Raw genomic sequence first — 25755 nt, 5'->3', positions numbered from 1 at the left:
TTTTGCATCATGTGAGATATTCTTAGCTGTGACTGTTGCTAGTGCTGAATTCAGGTAGCTGGAAATCGAGAAGAGCTAGGGAGTATTCTCACACCAGCCTAGGGTGAATAGATTTCCAAGTATTTTTGTCCATAAAATAACTGAAGATGATGTAGCTCCTTTTTCAGAGAACACCTTGGCAATTTGGTATCAGGGGCTGCTTCTGGAAGTACCTGAGCACACTCAGTCCTAACTGCTCTGTTTTTCCTCCCCTCCCCAGGAGCCTTTTGTTCCTGTTGATAATGCGGATTGTTTTTTGTAGACACAGCTGGTCTTAACTTCATTTCTTTCCAAGTTTGAAGGATAGCATCAATACACATAGCTGGCAGAGCAGCTCCGAGCTGCTGTGTGTGCTGGTTGTGTCCGGAAGAGCAGGCTGCTGGCTCCCTTCGCTGCTCCCTGTTCTCTGCCACCCTTGAAATAATAGTGAGCCTTGAGCTATTTTGCAGATGACAGACTTTGAACTTTTTTTTTGAATGAAAGCAATTTGAGATCATCAGAAGACCTTGAAGGAGCGTACATGCTCTCATACAGGGTAGACTGGCTTTTGAGCTTTCCTTGTTGCAGTCCAAGCCCCTGCATGTAATGATAAATCTGGGCCTTATCCTTTGCAGCCCTGTAAATCCCCAGGGCAGGTTCTTGACTCAGGACAATTCAGATAACCAGCAGAGGTGGGGCACTGGTGTGACTCAGCTGTGCTTTGTGTGGGACCTCATGGTCTGCCAGACCAGGGGCATGAGGAACAAATCTTCCCTTTCCCTTCCTCGTACCCTGGATGAGTCCCTCTGCGTTGTTGTGGCACGTACCGATACCAAAGCGGTGCAACGGGACTTTTCCAAATGAGACCATGCTGTGTTTAACTGAGAACCCTGAGGGTTTAAGGCTTGTCTCCTCAGTATAGCTTACCCTGATGTTTGGCTCGCCCCTGCTGCTGAACACGCTTGTCTCGTGTTTCTTGTACACCAACTGGTAACTGCTGCTCGGCAGCATGAGTAATTTTAAAGGTTCTGGAGCCCATCTCTATATGACTACAAGAACTGATGTTTCACAAATCCTGCTGTCCCCAAGTAGGCATGGTGGGCTGCTCCAGACCAGCTTGGGGCTTGCAGCTGGTTCTGATGTTCAAAAACAGTTTCTCGTTGCTGGCCTGCAGCCAGCCTCTGCTGATGGCATTTGCCACATCATCTGGTGGCAGCTGCTGGTAGGGCTCTGCCCAGGTCAGGCAGAGAGGAGCGAGGAAGCGTTTGCCTGCCTCAGCATACAGGCAGGTACAGTCAGGCAGCGGGGGTGGAGAGCAGAGAGCTAGAAACTGGTGCAAGTCCTTTGAGCTGAGAAAAGCCACTTAGGCAGCATATTGATTCTGGTGTGCCGAAGGCTTCCCCCCGGCACAGCTCTGATTTGTGCTGAGCTCATGTTCCTGCTCCTCTGTGGCTGCTGGTGTGGCAGCAGCTGGTGTGGGGCCAGGACTGTTTGCAGCAGGCGTGTCTGGGTTGGGGTTACCTGGTGGGGCGAAGCCTGCAAACAGCATCAGGAGTATTTGCACGGTGGAGTGTGTGTTCGTGTTCCTTCGGAGCTGTTGCTCGCATTATGCGGGTTGGAGCTGGGGTAACATGCTGCATGGCACTGTTTGAACAGCAGGTATGGCTAGAAATTCCTACTGACTCACATCCTGGAAGTGCTTGCCTTCCTTCCAGAGACCCCTTTCTTCTTGGGGAGGAAAGGTGAGGAACCCAGCTGTGGCCATTCTTCCCTCAGGCTGCCCAGGAAGTATTAATTGATGGCTTTTATTAAATGGCCTTGTGCTACAATGGCCCTGCTGTGCTGCTTGTGTCTGGGTAACCGAGGAGCATCAATAAACCCTGTTTGCGTTGCACCCTGGCGTGGGAAGGTGCTGCTGTGCTAAAGCTGAGCTGACGTGGTCATAGCGAGTTCCCGGCTGGCTAGCCTGAAGCTGTTAACAAATCCCATAAACTGATTATGGGTGTTAAGTCACTGCTCACTGACCTTTCTCCCTCTCACTGACAGCTTGTTACATAGCACCTCTTGACCTTCCCCATACCTGCTGGCGGGGGCTCCCAGCTGTGGGGCAATGCAGGTGGGACGTGAGCTGGGCATGGGGCTCTGCCCGCTGCCGGCTGGGTCTGGCTCATGTGCCAGCGAGCTCCCAGGAGGCAAAGCACAGGCTGCGGAGCTTGATGCTGATTGGAAGTGGCTTGTTTTTGCTTCCCAACATGCAAACAGCTCGTGGGGTCTGATCTGTGCTGTGCTCAGCCTTTCCTAGTGAAAGGCCATCAGGGTTTGTCAGCCTGCTGCTCCCACTCCTGGCTCCCAGAACCCCAGCTGCAGGGGCAGGGAGCTGCGTGGGCAGGATACCTTTGGTGGCTGTGGAGAGGTGGAACCGTGGCACTGGACGGACTGGCTCCATTGTGGCTGGGCGGCTCTTCCTGGGCTTTTTTCTGAGGAAGGAGTTGAACATGGGTGACAAGGGACACCTGGGTGTCTGGGATGTGCAGTGCAGGGTGTGTTTAAATGTGTTTATGGCCCTTCACAGGGCGGGGAGCAGGGGGAGGAAGCAGATGCTCTAACACAAGCCCAGTCCCAGTGCCAAGATCATCCATGCAGCTGCCTGCTCCTCTTTCCTAGAGGACTCTGGTGCGTCCCTCTCCTCGGGAAGTCCTGGGGGAGCTGCCTGGTCCCCATTCAGGTGCTCTCCAGCCCCTGTCCCCATCCGCTGGTGAGGGAAAGTCTGGTACCGCCTGCTTGCTGGCCTCCCACCTTCTCCCCTGCCCTGCTGTTCCCTGGGGTTCAGCAGCCGGGCAGGCTGTGAAAGCGGAGCCGGTGCTGCTCTCCTCAGCAGGGTTGCTGGGTGACTGGTAAACACAGCAAAGGCAGCAGTGGGGGGCTGGCTGCCCTTCGCCCCCCCTTCCCGGAACTGAGGCACAGCTGTCCGTGGTGCAGCTCGGTGGCCAGGGTGGCAGCAAGGGACTCTGCTTGAAGGGCAAACAGCCCCGTGCTTGGGACATGGTGAGCCCCAGCTCATGGGTGAGAACAGCCCACCTTGCCCCAGCCGGGTGTGCGGGACACGTGGGTGTCTCTCTGCAGGGCTTCTTGCCCAAGCCCAGGGGGCTGTTGGCTGCGGGAGGTGGCTTGTTTCTTACCCCGGCATTTGGTTTGGCTGCCCAAAGGAGCTCTGCTGCTGGAGCAGCTGTCTGCTGAGCCTCCCTGGGGCTGGGCAGCCCAGCACAGAGGGTCCCAGAGCTGCAGCATCCCTTCGGGCCATGGTGTCTATCAAACACCCGGTTCACAGCAGCTTCCCTATAACCTCTAGGATGAAGTTTAAATAGAAGATACTGGAGCAAGCTGGGCACAGATAAGTACGCTTGGCTCTTCCTCAGTGTGACATGGTGGCTTGTGTGGAGGGTGGTGGCAAGCCTGCGAGGTTCTAGCGTGTGCAGGGCTGCAGTGGGGCTGTGGGCTGCAGTGCTGGCAGGCTGTGCCTCTGGCAGGTGATGGGAGAGGAAAGCGATGCTGGGAGCAATCCTGCTGCTCTAAATAGCTTGCCAGCTGCTGATGTTTGTTAATGTGGCTGAGCCATGGTCCTATGGGAATGTGGGGTACTTGGGATCAGTGTTGCAAGGGGAGCTTTGTGGGATGGGAAGGAATCCCAAACCCCAGGGAACACTTTCCAAGGAAAGAAGTGCTTGTGCCCAAATCGGATTTCTAGAAGGGCAGGGCAGCCTCCTGTGTGGATCTATGACTGCTTTTATTTCTGCTGCAGTAATGGAGAGCTGGGGCTGAAGTCCTGATCTCGGCCTCTCTGCCAACATCCTGGAAGCTAAAGGCTCCACATCGGCTCTCTTGACAGCTCTCTGGCTGCCCTGGAGCTGACTGCTGGTGTCTTCAGGGTGTTGTCCTGGTCTGGAGACATGCATGTCTGCTCTGGAGTGGGTTCAGAAGCATTGACTCAGCCCAGAGCTTGGTCCCATCCCCAGATGGGTCCTCGCCCTGGTGCCGGGGAGCAGCCGTGAGCATCCCGGCTGTGTGGGGGCACCTGCTGCGGAGATGGTACTGGAACTGCTGCGGCAGCTCGCTCTGCTCCCAGCCTGCATGTCAGCATGCCCGGGGGGGATGGGAAAGCTGGAGATGTCCTCAGCAGGGATGGATCTGCAGGGCTTGCCCTGCTGCCCTTGGACCTGCAGCTGTGTGCCAGCAGGCTCTTTGGGAAAAGCCCTGATTCTGCTAAACCCCTCATGGATGATCGTAGGTGAAAACAAAGCAGCTGAAGCCCTAAGACTATCCTTGTGCCTGGCTGCCAGGGCTGTGACAGTCCATGGAGCTGTGCCCCAGGAGGGACAGTTGCTGGGGGACCTGCTGTATCTTTCCCCCCACCAAGAAAAAGGTTTTCTGCAGTGCTTTGAGTGCACAGGGGGTTGGAGGTGCCTCCGTGCCAGGCTAGCAGTGGTGCTGGAGGCTGGCTGAAGTGTTCTAACAGCTCTGCTGTGAAAGGAGACAGGTGGTGTAGAGGCATTGGCAGAGTCTGGCCAGGGCTTGCCAACTCTCTGCCCGGATCAGCTATGTCTCTGCCTGCTTGGCTGACCTGCTGCTGCCATTTGGGCATAGGCAAATGTCTGATGCTTTGCACGTGGGATCAAAATGAGATATTGAAAGAGACCATTTTATATCTGCTGGATAACACAGCTCAGGCTGGCTGCCCTGTCAAAGCCACCCACCCACCCAGTTCCTGGGTCCCCACAGTCCAGCTCGAGGAAGTAACACTGTTTTTCTTTGAGATGGGGAGAGAATAAGCTGCTCATTGCTTCAGCTTGCATCAGGAGGAGTATGGTAAATCCCTAGCGTCTAGTCTGGCTTTGCCTGATAGCTGGAGTACGGAGGTGTTGCTGATGGAAAGCTGAGCACAGCGTGGGAAGTGCTTTGGCTTAAAACGTGTGAGCTGCCACCCAGTCTCCTTCCTGCAGAGGCCCCCAGGTGCGGTGTCTGCTCCTGCCGGGGTTGGTCTGGGGCAGTTGGCTTTCCCAGGCTCTGGGACAGGAGGGGAGGCTGCCAGCCTGGGGCAGTGCTGTCTCCAGAAGGAGAGATACACATCTGACTCGCACGTCTTGTTAGATAAGCACTTCTTCTTTTAACACGCTTGCTGGGTAGGACCAACACCTACCTTTCAAAGCTGCCATCGAGTTGAAACACTGCTCCCGCTTTGGCAGGATTTCATCAGGCGAACACGTACTCTCGTTCTTCCACCCACAAGGGAATGTCTGCTCCTGCACTGTGAGGAGGCTCCAGCCCCTGGTCCCACCTCACAGCTGGAGAGCATCACCACAGCCCCTGGCTGGAGAGGAGCTGAGAGCCTCCCTACTGCTGTTCAATAGGCTGCCTCTACCCGTGCATCCACCCTGAGCTTCTCTCCTGGTCCCTCTACCTGCCTTTGTGGCACTGGGGCTGGCTGAGCCCTGGCTGGTGGCAGGGCATGTCCCCTTGTTGGTGGGCTCAGGAAGGAGAGTGCAGCATGAGGTTGTTTCCAGACTGGGTTTCTCTTCCCCAGCTATAAAAACTTTTAGGGCATTTCTTAAAATACTCTGAACTGGCTTCTTTCTCCCTTATGAATCTGGAGCTCCCAGGCTGAGCCTGTTTTGTGCCATGTCACCCTTAAGCAGCTGGCTCCAGCTCCTTCATCCCACTTAGCCCAGATTTTCTTCTAAATAGGTCACTCATTAATTGAGGGCAAGTACAAAGTTGCTTGGTTTCTCCTAGTCCTCCTAGGCTGGACAGACCCACTTCAGGAGCTGCATGACCTGGGGCAAGGCTGAGTGATGAACTCCTCGCTGGCTACTGCAGTTCCAGCTGGATGCTCCAGCCCTTTGGTTGCTGGTGTAAAGCTGGGGAGGGCAGGTGGGGGCCAGCTCTTTCTCAACAGCCGTGTGAAAGCCTGACCCTTGCTCTTTTGCAAGAAGATGATAGTAAAAGCGGGAGTCTGGGTTGTGGCTGTTGGGAGGGAGGGAGGGAGAAGTCAGGCTCTGGTGGGATGAGCTGATATGCCTCTATGGTGGAGGATGTTCCTGCCCTTGAAAACTGCTCAGCATGGGGATGTTGGTGCCAGGCCAGCTGCTGGGAGAGGTGGCAATGGGGGTGCAGACCCCAGCAAGGACTTGATGCTGGGAGAGGGAACAGGGAGAGCTTTGCTCTTCACCTCCCTTGTGGCATACTGTTGCTGCACTGTGCAGACCCCACAGGTGCCCCAGCTGTAAGGGGAGCCTGGGGCAGCTGGGCACCACCAGCCAGGCAGCCTGCGGGGCCCATCCTGGCAGCTGCCTGCCCCTGCCCTGCACAGGCTCGAGCTCTGCGTGTGTATGTTTAGATTTCCCTGCTCCTTTCCATGCAAATGAAGGTGGATGGAGGGAGCCAGCTGCAGGGCCTTGTTCCAGGCTCCATGGACCATAGTCCAGCTGGGAGCACAGCCACAGCTGGCTTGTAGCTGCAGGACCTTTTGCTGCCCAGGGAGGGGTCTTCTGGAGCAGGCTGGACTGTGGCTTGGGGTCTTGCTACCCTGATTATGGCATTAGCCTGTTCCTGGATGGTCTGGGATGGCTGATGCAGCCCCAAGCTGTTTTATCCTGCACAGGAGCTGATCCCCAGCCCTGGGGTAGGGGTTAATGCTGCCTCGGGACCTGGTGCAAGGGCTTGGGCTGCTTCCTCAGAGGAGGAGGTGAGATAAAGCCAGAGCCTGGCCCGTGGCACCGAGGTGCGCCTTGAATCAATATTGGTTTCTAACAGCCCGTGGGTGATTGCAATGTGGGGAGCGATGCAGGCAGCTGCTGCCTGCCTGTCCTCTGGGGCTGCGCCTATGCAGTGAGTTGTGTGCGGTCTCTGCTCTCAGGGCAGGGCCAGCCAGAGGTGGATCAAGGCCAGTGCTTGTCCCAGGCCCCAGGGGGACTTGGGGAGGAGGGAAAGGCAGTGGGAAACTGCCCAGTTGGCGATTGGCTTACACTGCATTCTCCCTCCCTGGGTGCATTTTGCTTTCCCAGGCTGCTGGGTGTGACTGGGGCAGGGCGAGCCAGCCCTGCCTGGGTGCTGTGCTGTGCCGAGCAGGTTTGGAGCTGCTGGGCCTGCTTGCCAGGGCGGGAGGGCCGGGAGCTGCTGACGGAGGGGCTTTCGGGCGGTGCGTCGGTCTGGCGGGTGAGCGTGCAGGGCCGTGCCTCCCGCCCCAGGGACAGGCTGGGCACGGTGCTGGGCGCCGGCGGGTCTGCTCCCAGCTGGCAAGGCTGCGCCGTGGGGGGCTCCCACCGAGACCCCTCGTACTGCCCCCGCAACAGCTGGGGGGGTACCTGGGGGCTGGCGGTGCAGGTTCTGGCAGCGCCTTGCTTGCCCACACTTCGCTCAACCAGGACGGAGCTGCTGAGCTCCTGCCCTGACGGGTTTGGCACCGCAGGGGTTCAGGCATGCCGGGCAGGCCTGGCAAGCGCCGCTGCCGACATGGCCTTCCTGGGTGCTGACTCAGCAGGGTGGGTGGCTGCAAGCCCAGGCTGGGAGCTGGGGCGGCTGCGGGTGCCGGGCGGGGCGAGCCCTTTGGCAGGCACAGGCACCCGCGTCCCCCAGCCCTGCGCATGGGCTGGCAGTCACCCCCACGCTTGCATCCTTCTCCGTGACTCCTGCACGCCTGGGCTCCTCGGGGGGGCCGTGCCTGCCCCCTCCAGCTTCCCACACACTGGGTAATCCCACAGCGAGAGCAGCTCAGCCGGGGCAGGGCTGGGTGTGCAGGCCCAGCTCCTCAGATGGGGGCTCTGGGATGCTGTGAGCCCCCCCAGGATCTGAAGGACACAATCCTGCCTGGGTGGACCTGCCCAAGCTCGCATTCTTGTCCTTCCTGCATAGCTCTGGGGGGCTCAGCAGCATGGACCTGGGGGTCTGCTCCTTGGAGCCAGGGGGGTGGCCGGTGTGGGGCAGGGGGGTGCACTGTGGAGAGCCCCTGGAAGGGCCGTGCAGAACAGGCAGGACCAGGGGTACATGGGAGGGCCCCTGGAGATGCAGATGGGCTCAGCTGCTCATCTGCCTCTCACTGTGTGCGTGAGTGTACGCACGCAGCCTCGCCTCTCGTCCCAACCCTGCTGAGCTCTTTGAAAATCTGCATATGCAAAAAGCCCTAATCCCCGGAGCCTTTTCCCAGCTCAGGGTTGTCCTGCCTTTGGCAGGAGATAAACTGAGGTACTCCAAACCACCTTGGGGCCAAGCGCTGAAGCACAGTGGTACAGTGCTGTAAGGGCCATGATGCTGAGTGTGCTGGGCACTTGGGGCCAGCTCCTGGGCATGTTCATGCCATGCCAGCACGTGGGAGCTTGGAGAAGGGCAATGCCCTGCTGTGGGTGCCGGTGGGTGCTGTTGGGGTGCAGGCACATGGATGCCAGTGGCTGGCTGAGAGCTGCCACACCACCAGCCACCACCTCCTTGCTTAAAATCATCCTGTTTCCCTTGAGGCCCTGGCAGCGGGTGGCATCGCCCAGCCCCTGCGGGGGCCCTGCGTCCGAGGCCAGCGCAGGACACAGGGATTAGTTTTAAGCCGATTGCTGTTGCCCATTAGGAAAATGCTGAGATACTCAGCTGCGGTTCCCCTAGCAGCTGGCCGGTCACGGGGGGAGTGTGGCCACCATGGAGCTGGCACCATGCCCCGATGGGGCAGGATGAGGTTTTGCCCCTTCCCCAATCCATTTGGTTGTGCCACCACGGCTTGTAGGGGCTCCTCATCCCAATGGTCCCTAGGAGTGAGGGTGACCGGCCTCTGTCCTACCTCAGCTCAGTGGCCTGGTGGGACACTCATGGGACCCTCCTGGGTGCCTGTGGGGATGTGCCTCCCTGTGCTGGGGCAGGGATGGCTGCAGGCACCGGGGTTTGGCTTCCTGCACTGTGCCTCTTCTCTCTCTAGCTAGGCAGTAAGAGACCCCCAATATTTTTTTTTGGAGGGATGTGGTGCACCACATATGGCTCTGGGAGGAGATGGAGAGGAGGCAGGGAAGCACAAGCAGGCAGCCCCTGTACTCATAGGAGGATTTATGGCCACTGAATTTCTGCAAAGACAATAACTGTGCGGGACTCTTGGAGAGGGTGGATGGGGAAAAGCTGCCCAAAAAAGAGAGTGTGGCAGCTCAGCCTCCCCTCCTGGGTGTTTTCCAGAGAGCAAGGACCATGGGGGGCTCATCCTGCCAGGAAAAAAGGAGCAATGAGCGTGTCTGCCTATGAGCCCAGGGAAGCAGCCCTGTTCTGCCATTGGTGCCATGCCCCAGCTCCCTTCTTCATGCTCAGGCGTGGGGCTGTGCCAGCGGGTGCTGCTCCCAGGTGGTGCCAGCTGTGCCAGCTGACTCAGGACAACACCCTTCCTGGCACAGCAGGTCTCACTGCCACCGCCAGCGGCACTGGGAGGGCTGGTCCCAGGCCGGCAGTAGCACTGAGCTGGTGCGAGGCTGGGCTGTGCTGAGTGGCTGAGCGTTCCCCAGTGAGTCTGTGCCAATGCTGTCTCACCAGTGGGGAAACTGAGGCAGGGAGCATGCAATGCCTGTGACTGATGCCATGGTGGCATCTTGCCCAGGTCAGCGTGACTCCCCTTGCTGTCCTTGCACAGAGCAGCATGGCTGCCCACCCCAGCCCTGGGCTCTGGCACTGCCCTGTGCCCTCTCCGCAAACACCGGCACTGCCCAGAGGCGCTGGCTGAGCCTCATGGAAGGATGAGGCTTTGCTCCCCCATCCCATGCAGCCTGGCCATCCTGGGGCGGGTAGCAAAGCCCGGGCTGTGGAGTTCTAAAAGCAAGGGACAGGCAGGAGATGTGTGCCTCAGTTTCCCTATCAGGTAGATGGGTCAGCACTCTAGGCTTTGTGCCCAGAGCTGCTGGTAACCCATGCGCATGGGGCTGGGGGAGGCACCTGGCGAGTCCAAGGGGGACATTTGTCAAGTGTGGGGTCTCCATTTTCCCCTCCTGCCACCCTGCAGCTGCTGGTGCCGGTGCTGCTGCCCAGGTGGGCTCTGCAACCGCCCAGCTGGAAGCTGGTAGTGAGAGGTGGGGAGCTGAACCCCAGTCCTGCTTCGGTGACAAGGAGGAGGCTGGTGCTTCCCTGCAGCGGCTGGGGCAGCTGGTTCACGGGCAGGCTGGGGGCAAGTCAAAAAAAAAAAGGGCTGGTTTTGGCCAGAAATTGCCAATATTGTCCAAACCTAAATCTCTCTGAGGGACAGGGTCAGCCTTGATAAATGTTCTAGTTGAAAAGAAGGGGGGAAAAGAAAGAAGGAAACAATCAAAGCTCTCTGAGTTGGCATTTCCTGAACAAAGTGCTGTATTTTTTTAATTTGGGTGTGTGTGAGAGAGACATGGTTTTCCATCCTGCACCGGCATGTCATGTAACACCCCCCCCCCCCCCCAACAACCAAAATCAAAACAAACTGCTTGGAAAGGGTTGAAACGGAGTGATTGAAGCCATGGCAAAACAACAGTGCTGTCGCAGAGGGGGAGATTGGGTTTTGGCTTGTCATTTCCAGGAAGAAAGGGCTTATGATTTCCACTTATCCTCCTTGTGCCTTCTCCCAGCTGGGTTTTGGGGTGGCCTCTCCATGCGGGATGGACAGGTCCCATCCACCTGTCTGTCCCAGGGACCCCAAACCCCCCTGGGAACCTCAGGAAACCAAACAGCAGCAGCCTGGTGCCCCTTCCAGCTCCCCAAAGGGGCTGCCAGCCTCCCGGCCCCAGCAGAGCAGGCAGCGAGGGCTGCAGGCAGCACCAGCCACATGCAGGCATGGTTTGCCCAGCTCGACCCTGCCAGGAGCAGGGAGGGGACGTGGGCACGTGTGGGAGGGTGCCTGCGGGGAGGTGCTGGGCATGGAGAGCGCAGGCGATGATGCACGGCCCTGCGTCAGTGGCGAGCCCCACCGGGGTGGGCTGGGTGCTGCCGGCTGCGCCCTGCTGAGTCAGCGGGACGGGTGCGGAGGCGGTTAGCCTTGTGGTGTTTCGGCACAGGACGGGACGCCGGGAATGGGCTGGGTGGGAATGGGGCTGTGTGAAGCGCGGGGTCCGCCATGCCAGCAGCACGGCACAGCAGCTGTGTCAGCATCACAGGGCTGTCCCCGGGGACCTGTCCCTGGTGTGGGTGTTTGTCCACCTTGCGGGTGGATGGCTCTGGCTGTGTTTGGGGGCAGGGGTGGCTGGAGCATTAGGGCCTCTCGCCTATCCTGGCCGGGAGACAGTGACCAGTCTGCCCACCCCACGGTGTCCCCAGGCACCCGGCACTGCCCCTCGCCCTGCGCTATTCATACAGCTGGGGGGTCATGCCTCACTTGCCTGTGAAGAGCACCCAGAGCAGGGGTGAGTGGGGTCCCAGTCCCCACGGCACCCACCCAGGACAGGCTTTGGATCTCCTGCATCCAGGGCTGGCATCGGGGCAGGCAGGGCATGAGCTGGAGAGGGGACATGGGGACAGTGGCTGCTGCACCGGTGATGTGGGGACGGTGCTGCTGCTGCGTGGGGTGAGGGTGCCCGGGGCGGGGGGGTGGCAGGCAGCCCCAGCCCCTGCAGAGCCTGCCTGTTGGGTGCTCCCCCCTCCAGGGCTGGCAGGGTAGCAGGGGTAGGCAGGGCTGGCAGAGTAGGCAGGACTGGCAGGGTGGGCAGCCCTGTCTGCCTGCTCCCACCTAGGCAGCACTGCCACCTGCCGTCCGCCCTGGCAGCCCTGCCCTGCCACGCTGCCTGCGCCTGCCTGCGCCTGCCTGCTTCCTGCGCCTGCCTGCTGCACCTGTCTTCTTCCTCCGCCTCCGTCCTGCACCTGCCCCTGTGCAGGCAGGGGTCCCGTGCAGGCAGCGGGCCGCGGGGCAGAGCAGGCGGGGGAGGCAGCTCCTGCTCCCCACCCTCCGGCAGCGCCGGGAGCTGCCCCACAGCGCTCGCTGCTCCCGGCTGCGGCCAGGTCAGATCAGCAACACGGGGGTGCTCCAGTGTTGGTGGTGATGAGGGGGTCGTGATTAATGTGGGGCAGAGCTGAGTGCCCGGGAAGCTGCAGCGAGGGGTCCCAGCTCCGGCTGAGGCAGCCGCTGCCCAGGATGCTGGCGCTGCCTGGCAGCAGCAGGCACAGGGACAGTGCATTGGTTCCCTTTGCAGGAGCACGGCAGGGCCGGGAGCAGGGGGGGGACACGGGGGGAACAGAGCAGCAGGAGAGAGCATCACCTGCAGCTGTGCTCCACGGGCAGCTCTTGTCCCTCCTTCCTGCCCCAAACCGTGCTGGCACCATACCATAGGTTCCCACCCTGCTCCCAGCCCCAAAGGACCAGCCAGGACAGAGTCACTCAGAGTTGAGACCTTTATTGACCCCAGGGTGGCTAGATGGCATGCACAAGGCAGGAGTGGTCCACGAGGTCCCACAGCATGGGCCAGCTGGGGCTCACCGCCCTACCTTCGGGGTAGCCAGGGGCCCTCCCTCCCTCTCACAGCCCCCCCCCAAGCAGCCTCCCCCAAGTGATCCCATACCTTGGTCACTGGCTCATCTGCAGGCTGTGGCTCCCTGCAGGACAGGCCATCTCCAGCTGCCAAGCCGTGGCCCCAAGAACAGTATTTCCAGGAATCCCCAACATAGTGCCTAAGGGATTCCTGGGAAAACTGGACCCTGAGGGCACGGCGACCTGGGCTCTCTGCCAGCCCCGTGCGTCCTTGCTGCCGGCCAGGCTCCACGTGTGGCTGATGGGAGGTGCTGCTGCCGCATCCCTGCTGTCCCCCCTGCTGCATAAGGCTCCCACATTTCTGTGCAACCCCTCCCACTGGTGCCCAGAGCTGGTCCAGGGGTCCTGAGCAGACATGAGGGTCCCTCTGCTGCAATGAGAAACCTCCCCACCCTCCTCTCCCCATTGCTTTTTACAGGGATCTGGAGCTTTGGGGTGAGCCCTTCCCCATACCGGGGGGGGGGGGGGGGTCAGCTCTCCTTGTGCCACTCGTCCCAGTGGGTGGGGGGGTTCCCAGAGGTCCCCAGGGTGCACAGTTCCTCCCTTCCCGAGCTACAGTGCTTCATCTCAGACTCCCAATTGACCAGAGATGCAGCACTGCACCTTGGGCTGGGAGACATGGAGGAGCCTGCAGCCACCCTTGCTGTGGCTGTCGTGCATTCGTGGGTCGTGATATGGCAAGGTTGTGTGTCTGCCTGCCCAGCTGGGGTGCAGGCAAACAGGTTCACCCCCCTCCAGAGCTGTGTGCCCCCATCCCCATGCCCAGCCCCAACATGATGGCAGGACACACCTGGGCTTGGCAACTCAGCCTGGCCCCATCTCTGCAGCGACAGAAAGGGGCAGGGATAGACGGGGAAGTTCTGCCTCCAAATCCACTTACCCCCATTCCAAGAACTGGTGTGGAGCTGGGCGAGAGGGCAAGGGGTACGGGAGCTCCGCCCCCCCAGGGCCTGGGGCTGCTGCTCAGCAGGGTCAGGACACCCCCAGGATGATATGGCGCCATGGATATTGCACAGCGCATCCCTCCCTGCCCTCTGCCCCTTCCCCACCCCAGGGGGACGAGGAGCGTGTGAAAGTCTCCACAGTCCTTCCCCTCCCCGTCCCTGTCCCCGCAGAGCCTGCAGCTGGCCAGCACCTGTGGGAAGGCTTCAGCCTCTGCTCCTGGAGCTCAGACATAAGCCAGATCCATTCCCAGGGTGGCAGGGCTGAGCCCAGCCCTTCCCATGGGCAAGGACCAGGGGTTGAGAGAGTGATGCCCCCCCCAATCCTCACCCTCGGGTCTGGACAGGCTGCAGCCCGTCCGGACCTGAGGGTGAGGATCCGGGGGGAAGAAGGAGGAGAGAGAGGACAGAGGGAGCAGCCGAGCCCAAATAACGTCTTTCGCAGGAGAATGCTAACATCCTGAGCAGAGCTGAAACGTGATAAACAGACCATCTATCACAACTGTGTCCCGCTGCCGGGCCCCGGCAGCCGCGGCACTCCCAGCAGCCTGACGAGAAGCAGATGGCGCATCTCCGGTGTGAGCCCCTGCATCCGGCACCGGCCCCCCCCCCCCCCCCCCCGGCCTGGTGCACCCAGCTGGGAACCGGGGCAGAAACCCTGTGCAATGCGCCTGGCTCCCCCATCTGTTGCCCCCAGTTCTTGGTAGGAAAGAGTGGGGAAAAGAGCCCTGTGGTGCTCCAAGCCTTGGGAGCAGCCTTGGCCGGTGTGGGATTATCTCCATACAGCCATGACCGGGCCAGCCCTGAGCCCCGGCCAAGTGTGGGAACAGCCACAGGGACCCAGAGCCAGCGGAGGTGCTGCAGGGATCCTCCTGCCCCCCTATGCCTTTGCAGAGCCTCTGCCCTGCTGCTGGCCCCGCTGGGCAGCACCCCAGCTCTGTGCACACCCCCAGGAAGGGTCTGCCGTGCTTTCAGCAAGGAGTGATGTGCAGCACCGCAGCGTGCCCTGGGAGCCAGCCCCTGGAAACCAGCTTCCCCCTTGCACGACTGGGGAACAGGGGCAGGTTTGCCCACAGAGTGCAGCTGCCTGTGCCCAGGGAAAGGACGCGCGGTGGTGCCCGCGCTGGCAGCATGCTGGCATGCCGGCTCTGCCTGTCTCTCACTGCTGGCCCTGTTTCTGAGGCTCTACAGTCATCATGTGCCTTCAGCTGCCTCGATGTCCCCAGCGACTCCCACAGCTGAGCCTGTAAGACACAGAGGGTGGCCGTAAGCGTAATGGTGCAGAGCCGAGCATGGAGCGGTACGGAGCCACAAGCTCTTGGGTCCCTTCCTGGGCAGCTGCTATGGGGCCCCTTGGGTGCTCAGCACCCCATGGGACTGAGGACAGCAATGCCAACAGCTCTGTGCACACAAGAAACCCTATGATAGCTACTCGAAGGCCTCCCTTTGATTGCTTGAAGCCATGTGTGCTCAAAGCCCGAGGCTGCTGGGCACGTTCCCCTCTCCTGGTGGTGGCTGGCAGGTTCCCAGACATGCGGGGATCCCTGTTGTGGGGCCTGGGGATGGCCCCTGTCCTCTCCCTGCCATCGTCCCAGCCTTGGTGGGAAAAGATGTGATGGAGCCTTCTCTGCCCCCACAGCGTGCGGCCGGGAGACCTCAGCTGCCATCCCCGGGGAGGTAGCGGCGGGGGAAGAAACGCGAGAAAGGCTGAAGGAATGCGCCGGGCTGCGCATCCCACCCGGCTGGAGGCAAAACATCTGCCAGGGCTCACTCGTCCCTGCCCAAGGGGAGATCTCAGGGGGGAGGGAGGCACCCCCATCCTCCCTCCAATGTCCCTATCACATGTCCCCAAGATGGGGCAAAAAAGCCAGCGCTGCAGGGCCTGCGTTTTGCCCCTTGTCTCCATTCTCAGTTTTGTCCCGGTTTCCCGAGGAAAGGAGGCTGCCACCAGCGTGCCATGCGGCCACCACCCTCTGCTCCCCAGCGCTTACGTTGCTGCTGGGGAACCTCCGTGTTGGGGGACACCAGTGTCCCCCGAGCAGTGCCTGCCAGGAGAGCTCCAGCCCCAGGTTGCTCATCCCCTCACGCCTGTGAGTGTGAACACGCCACATGGCTTCAGAAGAAGAAACCAGAATAACAAATGGCTGGACCCATGGTCCTGCTGATGCTGCATGGACCACCAGCCGCCACCGCATCCTCCGGCTGAGGGTCTCCGGAGGGTGCCCGGGGCACGGTGTGCATGCCCAGGACAGTCCCCTGGCTCCTTCCTTGGTCACGCCAGCACTGCCTGGCATTTCCCTTGCTCCTACCCGCTGCTCACCTCCAGTCTTTGCCTCTGCCGAGCCGCTTCCCCTGCTCGCCCGCCCTGCCGCTGCCGGTGGGTGCTGGGAGGATGGGAGCAGGCAGGCGAGTGCTCGGCGGCCGCAAGCTGCCTCCCCGGCAGCGCTGGGCTGAGTCAGAGCTCGGCCCTCCCCACGGTTACAACACAGCGCCCTTTCCCCTCTCCAGGCAGGCCGCCGCTGCAGGAAATGTCCTTTTTTAATAGCAGTTGGGATTTGTTTCCTCCTTGAAATTCCCCAGCCCCGCGAGGCCAGCCGTGAGGCCAGACCCGGGCTTTTGAGGGAAGCCTGAACCCCCTGGCCGGGAGGGCTCTGCCGCGAGCAGCTCCAGGCTGCCCCGCTCTCTGGAGGAGGGCGGAAGGCACTGGGCGATGCTCAGCTCCATGCGGGCACCCTTTCCCCTCCTTCTGGCCCCCAAAAGCCGTTGGGGCTCCATCCCTGCCCCAGCCAAGCTTTGACCCAGTTCTGGTCATCAGCCACCCAAGGAGCCCTGATGCCACCTCCCGCTGCCTGAGGGGCTCATTGCTGGGGACACCAGGCAAGGTAACTCCTGCCCAAGGACCCCCCCCAGGTGCTTCCTCTCAGGTGGCAAGGGCTGGGACGATGGAGGGGAAGGTGCTTTTGCTGGAAGGACTCGCTCAACTCTATAGAAATGTAGGGGACTGACCCCAGGGCAGCTTCTGCTGCCTGTTGGGTGTCCCTCGCAGGCAGTGATCACAGGGGGATGGTGCTCGCTGTCGCTTTCCAGCATAAGCTGGTGGCAGGACCACTTGAGCACTCCTTCCCACCAGGGCCTTCCAGGTCTCCCAGCATCTCCATCCATCCCCCAGCATCTCCATCCCATCCCCCACGGACCATGGTGGGCTCCGCAGAAGAGAGGTGCCTCCTCCCTCCCTCCCTCGCCAGGGCTGGTATTAAATCAAAGGTTTATGAGAAAATGGAGGGGCCAAGGGAGATCCTAATCTGGTCGCAGGCTGATTAACCCCGAGTTCAGGCTGAGGTCCTGATGCTCAGCTATAAATAGCTCTGCCTTCCCTTTCCCATCCTCCCGCCGGGGCTGCGGCGTGCCTGCCCTTTTATGGTCAAAAAGGCAGATTTGGAGACCGAGCGGCCCCCATCTCCCATGCTGGGGGTGAGCCAAGGGGGCCCAGGGGGATGCTGCTCTTTCTCGCTGGGTTTTGCTGGGATAAATTATAATGCCAAGAACAAAGGAGCAGGTTTGGGGGGCTGAGAGCAGGGGATGGGTGCAGCGGGGAGAGGCATCTGGTTTGTGCTCCATCCTCCCGGGCAGGCGGCCCCTCTCCTGGTGCCAGAGTGAGGGAGAAATCACCTAATTTGGTGTCTCTGTGGAGAACCGGGCTCCTCCGCACACCGCTCGAGTTGCAGGGTGGTGGCATGGCGAGGATGGCGGGAGGGAGCCAGGGACTGGCGAGGCCTCTGCCATCTCCAGGCTGCAAACACAAGCACCTCCCCTGTTTGTCACTCCGGGGCAGGGGACAAACCCCACCGTCCCCCCTGGCCGCCACCGTGCCCACTCCTGTGACGCCATGCAGGACCCACCAGCTCCCGCAAATCCACTGGTGCTGGCCACTGCGACGAGGGGCTGAAATCTCCAGCAACATCGAAGCCTGGCTTGGGGGTGAGAAAGAGCCTCCGGAGGGGCAGGAGCAGTGGAAGAGGTTTGACAGCTGGAAGCAGCATGGCTAAGGAAGAGCCAAGGCACACAGCAGCCCGGTCATTGCCTTTCCCACGGCCTCAGCTCTTCCCCGTTGCCCCTAGCCCACCGACCATGCTCTCCCCATCCTTAGCTGGTTTCCCAGAGCTGCCTCCCCCTCCACAGGGCAGCGCAGCCCCTGGCCCCCTCCCCACCCCACCTCTGGAAGGCATTTTGGGGGTGCGGGGAGCCCGTCGGCGAGGGCTGGCGCCTGCTGGCTCCGGTGCCGGCCCTGGGGCATGTGGAGCGTGGGAGCGGGCACCGGCACCAGCCCTCCCGCTCTGTTTACACATCACATTCCCGGTCCGGAGGAAGTGGTGCAGGGGTGAAGTCCCAGCGGGGACAGGCCGTCACGTCACCAGCCTCCAGCCCTCGCTGGGAAGGGCTGGTGGGAACCCAGAGCGCTGTGGGGAAAGCTCCCTGCAGACACTGTTCCCAAGCAGGGTGGCTGCTCCAGCATCCTCCTTGCTCCCTGGGCTCTGCTCCTCGCCCCACTCTTGCCTGGCTCCCAGCCGGAGCTGGCCAGAGGAGCTGGCAGAGGGGACGCTCCTCGGCATGGCGGGCTTGCAGGAGCTCACACGAGGCCAGCAAAGAGCCTGGAGCCGGAGCGGGCAGGGAGCAACGAGGCTCCCTCTTCTCTTGCAGAGGCACAGCCATGGTGTGGCTGGAGCTCATTAAGCTGCCAGTGCTCTTGGCTACTTATCCGGGCTTTATCATCTTATCTCTGCTCCAGCAAGGGAGAGGGGGAGTGGGGATGTGTGTGCGTGTAGCATCGCCTGGACATGAGAGGAGCCCAGTTCGTAAATCACCTCCCTCTGCAGGCCCCAGCTTTCCCAGCCCTGCTTGTTGCCCGCCCAGCCGAGCAGTATAAGATGCTAAAAGAAAATGCCCTAAATGGGTTGAGGTCCCAGCAAGCAGGAGACGAGATGTGGAAGACGGTCTAGCACAAGAGTTACATCAGGACTGATACTTGGTGCTGTTCCCCTGCAGCTCTCCCGTGCCAGCAGACCCCCTGGCAGGGCTGGCCGGGGGGCACCCAGCGGTGGGGTGAGCAGTGCAGCTCCTCTGCTCAGGTGCAGCGGGGCTGGTGGGGGCTGGAGACTGGGAATAATAAAAATGAAATTTTAAAAATAAGGTTGAAAAGGAGGGGGAAAAAAAGGGCAAGTCTGAGATGAGGGAACGCAGGCGCGAAGGCCAGGCTGGAAGAGAGAGGTGCTGCCCTGTGCACCAGCTGCCAGCAAGTCAGTCCTGCAGCAAGCACCAGGGTGACCTGTTGGCCACCATGGAGCATCTGTCCCATGTGCAGCACGGTGGGTCCCACAGCCCCGTCCCCAGGCCCTGTCTGCCACCGTCCCTTGTCCAAGGGACACTGCGCATCCACCTCCCAGCAGAGCTCAGCCAAGGGAGGGAGAGGCAGCACTGTCATTAACCACCCAGCCCTGCATTGCCGCCATGACAGGGCCATCCCAGCGATCTCAGGACAAAGACTTGACTGCCTGCACACTGCTGGCTGGCACCCACAAGCCCTGGACACCCTGGCATGAGGAGCCTTCAGCATCACCGGCATGTTCCACCTCCCTGCAGCTGCTGGGGAAAAGGCTTAACAGAGCTATCACATCCCCATCCTGACACAGCCTCAGGTGGGGTCGACCCCCCCCAAGCTTCATGGGGGGCAGATTGCCAGGGCAAATGGCACTGCCCGCCGGGGTGGACGATGCCCCGCAGGGCTGGCCGTGCGTGGGCAGCCCCGCCAGCACACCTCCTCCCAGCACACTGACCATCTCCTGCAGCTCTGGCACTGCATGGCACCATGCGTCCCTGTTTTGGGGACAGCAGGACAGGGGAAACATTGGTGCTCAGCTTTGATGTGTCACATCAAACAGAGCCCGGGCAGGCTGACTGCCTCTCGCTCGCCCCGACCGCACGTGTCTGTTCATCTGCCTACCTGACAGCTGTACACAGCATACACCTAATGTGGGCACAGGGCTGGCCCCGGGGGCTCGCCAGCCCTCCAGAACGCCCCTCCCCATCCCCACGGGCAATGTGACGGTCCCCAGCTTGTCCACCAGAACAAAGCAGCTTCATCCCTCACCTCCACCGGGCAGCAGGACGACGCTCGCTCGCAGCAGCCGCAGCCCGGGCACTGGAGGCCGGCCCCGCTGCACCGGGGGCTCCCACCATGCTGCTCTGCAGAGGTCGGCTCTGCCCTGATGCCACTGCTTCTCCCTGCCCCAGGACAGCACTGGCACAGCCTTGCATGGCCACACCAGCTCTGTGGGCAGCTCTGCCGGCTGCACAGGCTGAGTGTGCAGGGGGGATTTGCTGCTGCCGCCACCGGGAAGGGTCCCTGTCCATCCCTGGGGCGGCCCAGGGCACCCACCGGTCCCTTTCCCTGCCCAGGCTGGCATTGCTGGGGTGCGGAACAGAAAAGCCCGGTAACTCCAGGTAACCGTGTCCCTCGCTCCGCACAGGGTCTGACTGCAGCCTCTGCCCTTCATCTCTATGGCCGTGCCGGACGAGCCCAGCCCCACACTTGCTGTCCCTGCCCCAATCCAAAGAGACAGGGTGCCCAGAGGAGCTGGGGGAGTACCTGTACCTCCTGGCCAGTGACCCCCTTGGCAGTTGGTAGGGGAGGCGGAGGAGGAGGCCCTACTCCCCTGTGCCATCCCTGAGCTCGGCTGGCGGGTGCTGCCGCTGGGCAGACACTGCCCCAGCTCCCTGGGATGTCCCCAGAGCAGGGTGGGCAGCACGTCCCCACCATCCCAGGGAGGCTAGAGCCAGGTGTGGAGCCAGGGCTGAGATAAGCCCTGTGAATGTGCCTGGTCCCAGACAGGCAAAGGGGTTCGGGGTTCAGAAGCGGCAAGTGCTCCCCCAGCACCCACTAGCCTGCAGCCACAGGGTGCGTGTTGGGCTTCACAGCCCTGGCTGGAGCCTCCCCAGCTGCTCTGCTTGCCTTCTCTGTGTGTGCTTCTGGCCAAGGTCAAAGGATGGTGAAATGGCTCCAGAGCTCAGATTTCCAGCCTCTTGCCTCATTGTTTGCTGCTCTGCTCCAGCTCACTCACTAAGACGAGCTTTTGCTGCTTCTGCCCCGCACAGGTCAAGGCACTGGGGCTGCCCCATGGAGCACACTGGGGTCCCCAGCCCAGCACTCAGCCCCCTGCTCTGCCCACACCGCTGCCTGCAGGATGCCTATGCCACACCACTGCCCATCACCTTCACCAAGGCATGGCGGTGACCGGCTGTGCGCAGCCCCAACCTGCCAGGAGGCAAAGCATGCCGCGGGCAGGCGGTACGGATTGTCATGGCCTCGTTCACCAGGAGCTGTGGCAGGCTGCGCCGCCAGGCTCTGGGGCACCAGCTCTCCCCCGGCTCAGCCCCAGCAGGGGAGCAGCAGCAGGATGCTGGCAATGAGCAAAGTCAGGTTTCAGTGGGGTACGGAGGAACAAGCCTCGGAAAAGCCTGAGCAGGAGCAAGGCTGGGTTTTGGTTAGAAAAGAAAAGGAGACCAAGAAAAGAGAAAAAAAAAACAAACCCTTAATCATCTCCAGACTGCCTTTTGACAAGCATGGAGGGAAATGCCACTCTATCCAGCAGCCACCCAGAGCTGCAGCCTGTCTAGACACAGCCTTCCCCAAATTCCTGCTGATAACTGCTTGGGAAATCTTTGGCGGAGGCGTCTGCCTGTGTTTGTTGGGAATTAACTCCTCTCCTGTCGGCCGGCAGCAGGGAGGCGACAGCGTTGCCCTTCAGCAACCACCACTGGCAGGGTGCTGTGGCCAGTGCGCAGGGATCGGGGTGCTGGGGCAGGCACAGGGCGAGGGCAGGATAGCCCCATGCTGGGGACACGGGCTGTGTCACACCGGTGGCTCCCTGTTCCCACGTGCAGCATCCCAGCACCGACATGCCACAGCTGCCCAGGGAGCAGTCAGTGATGGCGGGAAGCCCTTGAGGCACGGTGGGATGGGAACAGGCTGGGACTGTGGTGGCCACAGCAGCCCTGAGAGGTTACAGTGCCCTGGTTACTGTTACTGTCCCTTTGCAGAGAGATGCACAGCCCATACGGGAGCTTGCACCCCCAGGGATGGCGTTGCACCCTGGCTGGACCCACCGTCCTTGTGCTGGACCCGGGTGACAGCTGGTGGTTGTCCCTGCGGCGGTGGGAGCTGCCCTGCAGAGGAAGGAGGCAAGGGGACGTGGCAGCTTGCTGCCACACGCCTGAGGGGCACGGTGTCCCCAGGTGACCCGCTGGGAGGGGACAGTCACTGCTGGCGCCCTGGGAGCGGAGGGACAGTGCAGAGCCAGCCATAAGGCAGGCAAAGGCAGTGCTGCATCTGTGAGGGACCCTGCGGAGAGCCTTGGGGAGCCTTTGCAAGGCCGGGGTTCAAGGCTGTCTAGGAACGAGCTGTGTCCATCCCCTCACCCTGCACAGCCATTGCTTGCTGCTCAGCCGCTGGCTCCCACGGGGTGACTGCGCTCAGCAGCCACTGCTGCAAATCTGTGGGGATGAGGATGCGGCAACCATCCGCCCAGTGAGCGATGGAGCTGGGGAACCGCCGGTGGCTGAGAGCACGCTGCGGTGCCAGCTGGGTGCTGCGGCCAGGGGGGCAGAGCGATGCAGTGGCACAGGCTGGGCCGGCATCGGGGTCCCAAGAGCTGTGGGCTGGTCTGGATCGGCACGAGTACGCTGGGTAGGGTGGCTTCAGCACCCTGCAAGGCTCTGGCATTGAGCCCTGGCCCCATCCCATCCCCGGCCTGCTTTCCCCAAAAAGTGGCAGCAGCACAGCTGGCCAGAGGAGCCAAGCGAGCAGCCTGTGGCCCCTGCCGCATGAGGAGCCCGCCTGCCAAGGCTCGCCTCCGGCTTCCCATTTTTTCCGTCCTAGACATACACAGAGCAGAAAGCAATTCCTCCTCCAGCCCCGGGAGGGCCCTTCCCGGCCTCCAAAAAGCTGGACGAGCCCCACCAAGCCCCTCTCCCACGGCCAGGACAGAGCTGTAGGGACTGATTTTAGGGAACCTCTTTGCTCAGAACCCCATGGCCCTGAGGTGGGTCTGGCTCCTCTTTGCCAGCTCCATGCCCAGCAGGTTTCCTTGCCAGCGCCCCACAGCCATGTTCCGCTTGCTTCCCACCTTCCTCAGGCAGCGCATCCACACACATGGGGTGGGGGCACCCCTGCCCACCTCCCCGCGCCGGGTGGGCTGAGCGTCCCATGGCTGGCAGAGGGGGATGCTGAAGGAGCCATGCTGTCCCTTGCCCCCTGCCCGCCTGTCCCTACCCACAGCCAGGATAGGCACTGGGCAGAGCAGGAGCACCCACGCTGCCGGGGGGTCTCAGCACCAGCCACCCCCCGTCCCCGCTGCCCCTGCAGCCAGCCACCCCATGCACCCACACGCCCGCCTGCTCCCTCCATCCGCGGGCACCTACCTGCCGCCCCACAACTGCAGCAGGGCACTGCAGGGACATGGGCACGTGCCCGGCACCTCCTCCCGGCACATTATAACCTGCCACTGGGACCCTGGTGCCGCCAGTCGGGGTTTTTTAAGCGGCTGGCATGGGAGCCGTCGGCAAAAACTCCTTCCAGGCTGCTCAGAAGCTGGAAAACCTTTTTCTTTTTACCTTATATGAGCTGCAGGAGGAGGCCAGGCTGCCGACGGGCACCGCTGTCAGGGGCGCCGAGGGGATCCATTGGCTGGGGTGCCGTCACGTGGCCCCGCTGCCGCGACCCGCCGCCGCGCAGCCGAGTGTTGCTTTTACCCCCTAAGGAAGGGCTGCTTGACAATTTTCATATTTCTTCTAAATTTGGAGATTTCAGACAATGCTGGGAGGCTTGGCTCGGGATGCCAGAGGCCCATGTGGAAGTCATTAAGTCGGAGAGGGGGAGCGAGGGAAGGAGGGCTGGGGGGAGCAGGGGGGAGGAGAACGGCCAGGGCTGCGCCGGCTGCCAGCGACGCGCCTGGGAACCCAGGCCATCTCGCCCGGAGAAAGTTGTTTGCAATAACCGACTTCCTCCCGGTCCTGGGTCCGCACATCCCACCGCCGGTGGGGCGGGGGGTCCGGCGAGGCAGGCTGGCCATGGGGCCAGGGGGCTGGAGCAGCGCTGGCGGCCGTCCCGACGGCTGGGGGAAGGAAGCGGAGATGCTCCCTGGCCTGGCTGGAGGTGGCTCGTGATTCCCATTACTTTGAAAAGCTCCATCTGGCCTGGGAAAAAAGGCGATTCGGCAGCCACGGGGCTCTGGCCGGGCTGCCTGTGTGTGCAGGGGACACCCAGCACTGTGGGCGGCGGGGAGACCCTTGAGTGCCGGTGGGGTTGGGACCCCCACAGGGCGCTGGCGGCGGGGTCAGGGCTGCAGGGCTGGGTGCCCACAGTGCCTTGCCTCTGGTTTTAGCGTCACGGGGAGCCGGCGTGGGAGCTCCATCACTGCAGGGCTGCATCGGCCCCGGCCCCTCCCAGCCCTGCGTGGACCATGAGTCCATGTATGGCCTCCAGCCGGCACCAGGGCTCTGTTAATGAGCAGCCACTTGGCAGCTCGGGAGGGAAACACCCGGCACCGAATCGCCTTCTTCCTCTGGTGCTGGCAGGGACGGGGGTCACCTCTGCTCCGGACACCGCTGCCCTGAGCCCCTCCAGATGATAGAGCTGTTTGCAGGGCTGTGCTGGGCTCCCCCCGGGCAGCGAAGCTGGCAGCAGAGCGCGGCTCCAAAGGAGGAGGAAGTGGCTGCTGGGGTTCCTCTGCAGCAAGCGATAATGGAGGGAGAGCTGGGGAGCAAGGGGGGGCACCAACAGCTTCTCCCCCTGGTTTTCCCAGGCAGTGTCACTCCCTGGGGGGGGGAGCAAAGGGCTGATCTCCGGGGTTTCCTGCCCTGACTGGTCCCCTGGATCATGGAACAGAGCTCAGTCCCAAACCATGCATGGGCACTGTGGCTGCAGAGCACTCCCAGTGCCTGGGGATTTATGCACACTGCCAGCCTCGGCGGGGACAAATGTGGCGTAAGAGTCTGGCGGGGCAGGATGTCCACCAGCAACACATCCCAGAGGGGCCAGGAAAGCATCTGCTCTCATGATGTGAAGGGGAGAAAACAGCTGAGGAGATGGGTCCTACTGTCCCCGGACCCCCGAGCCTGGGAGCTGGGGACAGCCTCAGAGCCAGGACCAAGGTCCCTCTGCCATCGTGCCAGGCGTTGCAGACGGATGGTATGCCGGCATTTGGCACACACCCGCCCCCACCAGCCTCATGCACCGCCTCGGCACCGAAGCCCCTGCTACAGGAGCCGAATGTCCCTGCAGCACCACTATGTTCCCCCAGACACCCAGTGATCCCTCCCCACTCCTTCCACAGGGCCTGGGGGGGCCACTCTGCGCATTACTCCCTGCAGACCTCACCCCCACTGTGCTGAGGATGTGGCCAGCCATCAGCCCCCCCCCCCCCCCCACTAGCCCTGTGGCCCTGCAAACCCAGTGGCCACCAGCCCAGCCCAGCTCTGGACGGCTGCAGGCACCTCCGGAGGGTCAGGGCTGGAAACGAAGCCCTGCTGCCTGCAGCTGGCAGAGACGGGTGCTCAGGGTCATCCTGCTCACCTGGTGGGAGTGGAAGAAAGCAAGCTGGCAAAGCCAGCTCTGAACTGGCTAGCCTGGTTTTGCTCAGCCGCTGGAGAAACACCCACCGCTGGAAGGAAGGAGCGTGGTCGCCACTTTGGGAGTTAAAGAGGTGAGGAGGAAAGGCAGCGGCTGGCTGCAGAGCACCCGGCCACACCAGCTGGCTCTGGGGATGGCACCTCAAGGTGTGAGCGGGGCAACAGTGGGGAGCAAAACAAGTGCGCAGGAGTTGTACCAGCAACAGGGTTCAGCGGAAGGCGGAGGTGAGTCATCCAGGAGGCTGCTGTCCTGCTAGCTGCAGTAAAGGAGAAGCAGGGAACACTCACATCTCCCTCCACCCCAGGCACCCTGCAGCAATGAACACCGCAGCCAGGCCATCACAAAACAGGCAAATGTAGGAACTGCCGTGTGCTCAGCCCTGCTCCCTGCTCTGCCATGGGGACTGCAGGGCTGGCAGGCCAGCGCTGCCCGGCATGGGTGAGATCAAGACACAGGAAAGCAGCTGCCGGCACAGCCCTGGGGGATGCTCAGCATCTGCCAGGAGACCAGGGACTGGAGCGGCAGTGCCTGATCCTGCCGGCAGCATGCCCAAACTCTGCCGGGGGAGAGAGGCAGCTGATGTCCTGCGAGGAGCCAGAGGTACCTGGCCAAGAACACGAAGGACT

At 61.8% G+C, this 25755-nt stretch overlaps 1 long non-coding RNA gene across 1 annotated transcript; it reads right to left on the bottom strand.

Annotated features, from left to right (window-relative positions):
* Window positions 1-12355: 12355 nt before the first annotated feature.
* On the bottom strand, window positions 12356-23094 carry LOC129212953 (uncharacterized). Its single transcript, XR_008579326.1, has 2 exons — window positions 22921-23094; window positions 12356-14690 (listed from the first exon to the last, which is right to left on the bottom strand). It is a non-coding gene; the product is annotated as an uncharacterized LOC129212953 (long non-coding RNA).
* Between the last annotated feature and the right edge of the window lie 2661 nt (window positions 23095-25755).

Source organism: Grus americana, chromosome 14 (assembly GCF_028858705.1).
Source record: "Grus americana isolate bGruAme1 chromosome 14, bGruAme1.mat, whole genome shotgun sequence".
NCBI classification, from domain to species: domain Eukaryota; kingdom Metazoa; phylum Chordata; class Aves; order Gruiformes; family Gruidae; genus Grus; species Grus americana.
This window is presented reverse-complemented; position numbering and strand designations above follow the sequence as displayed.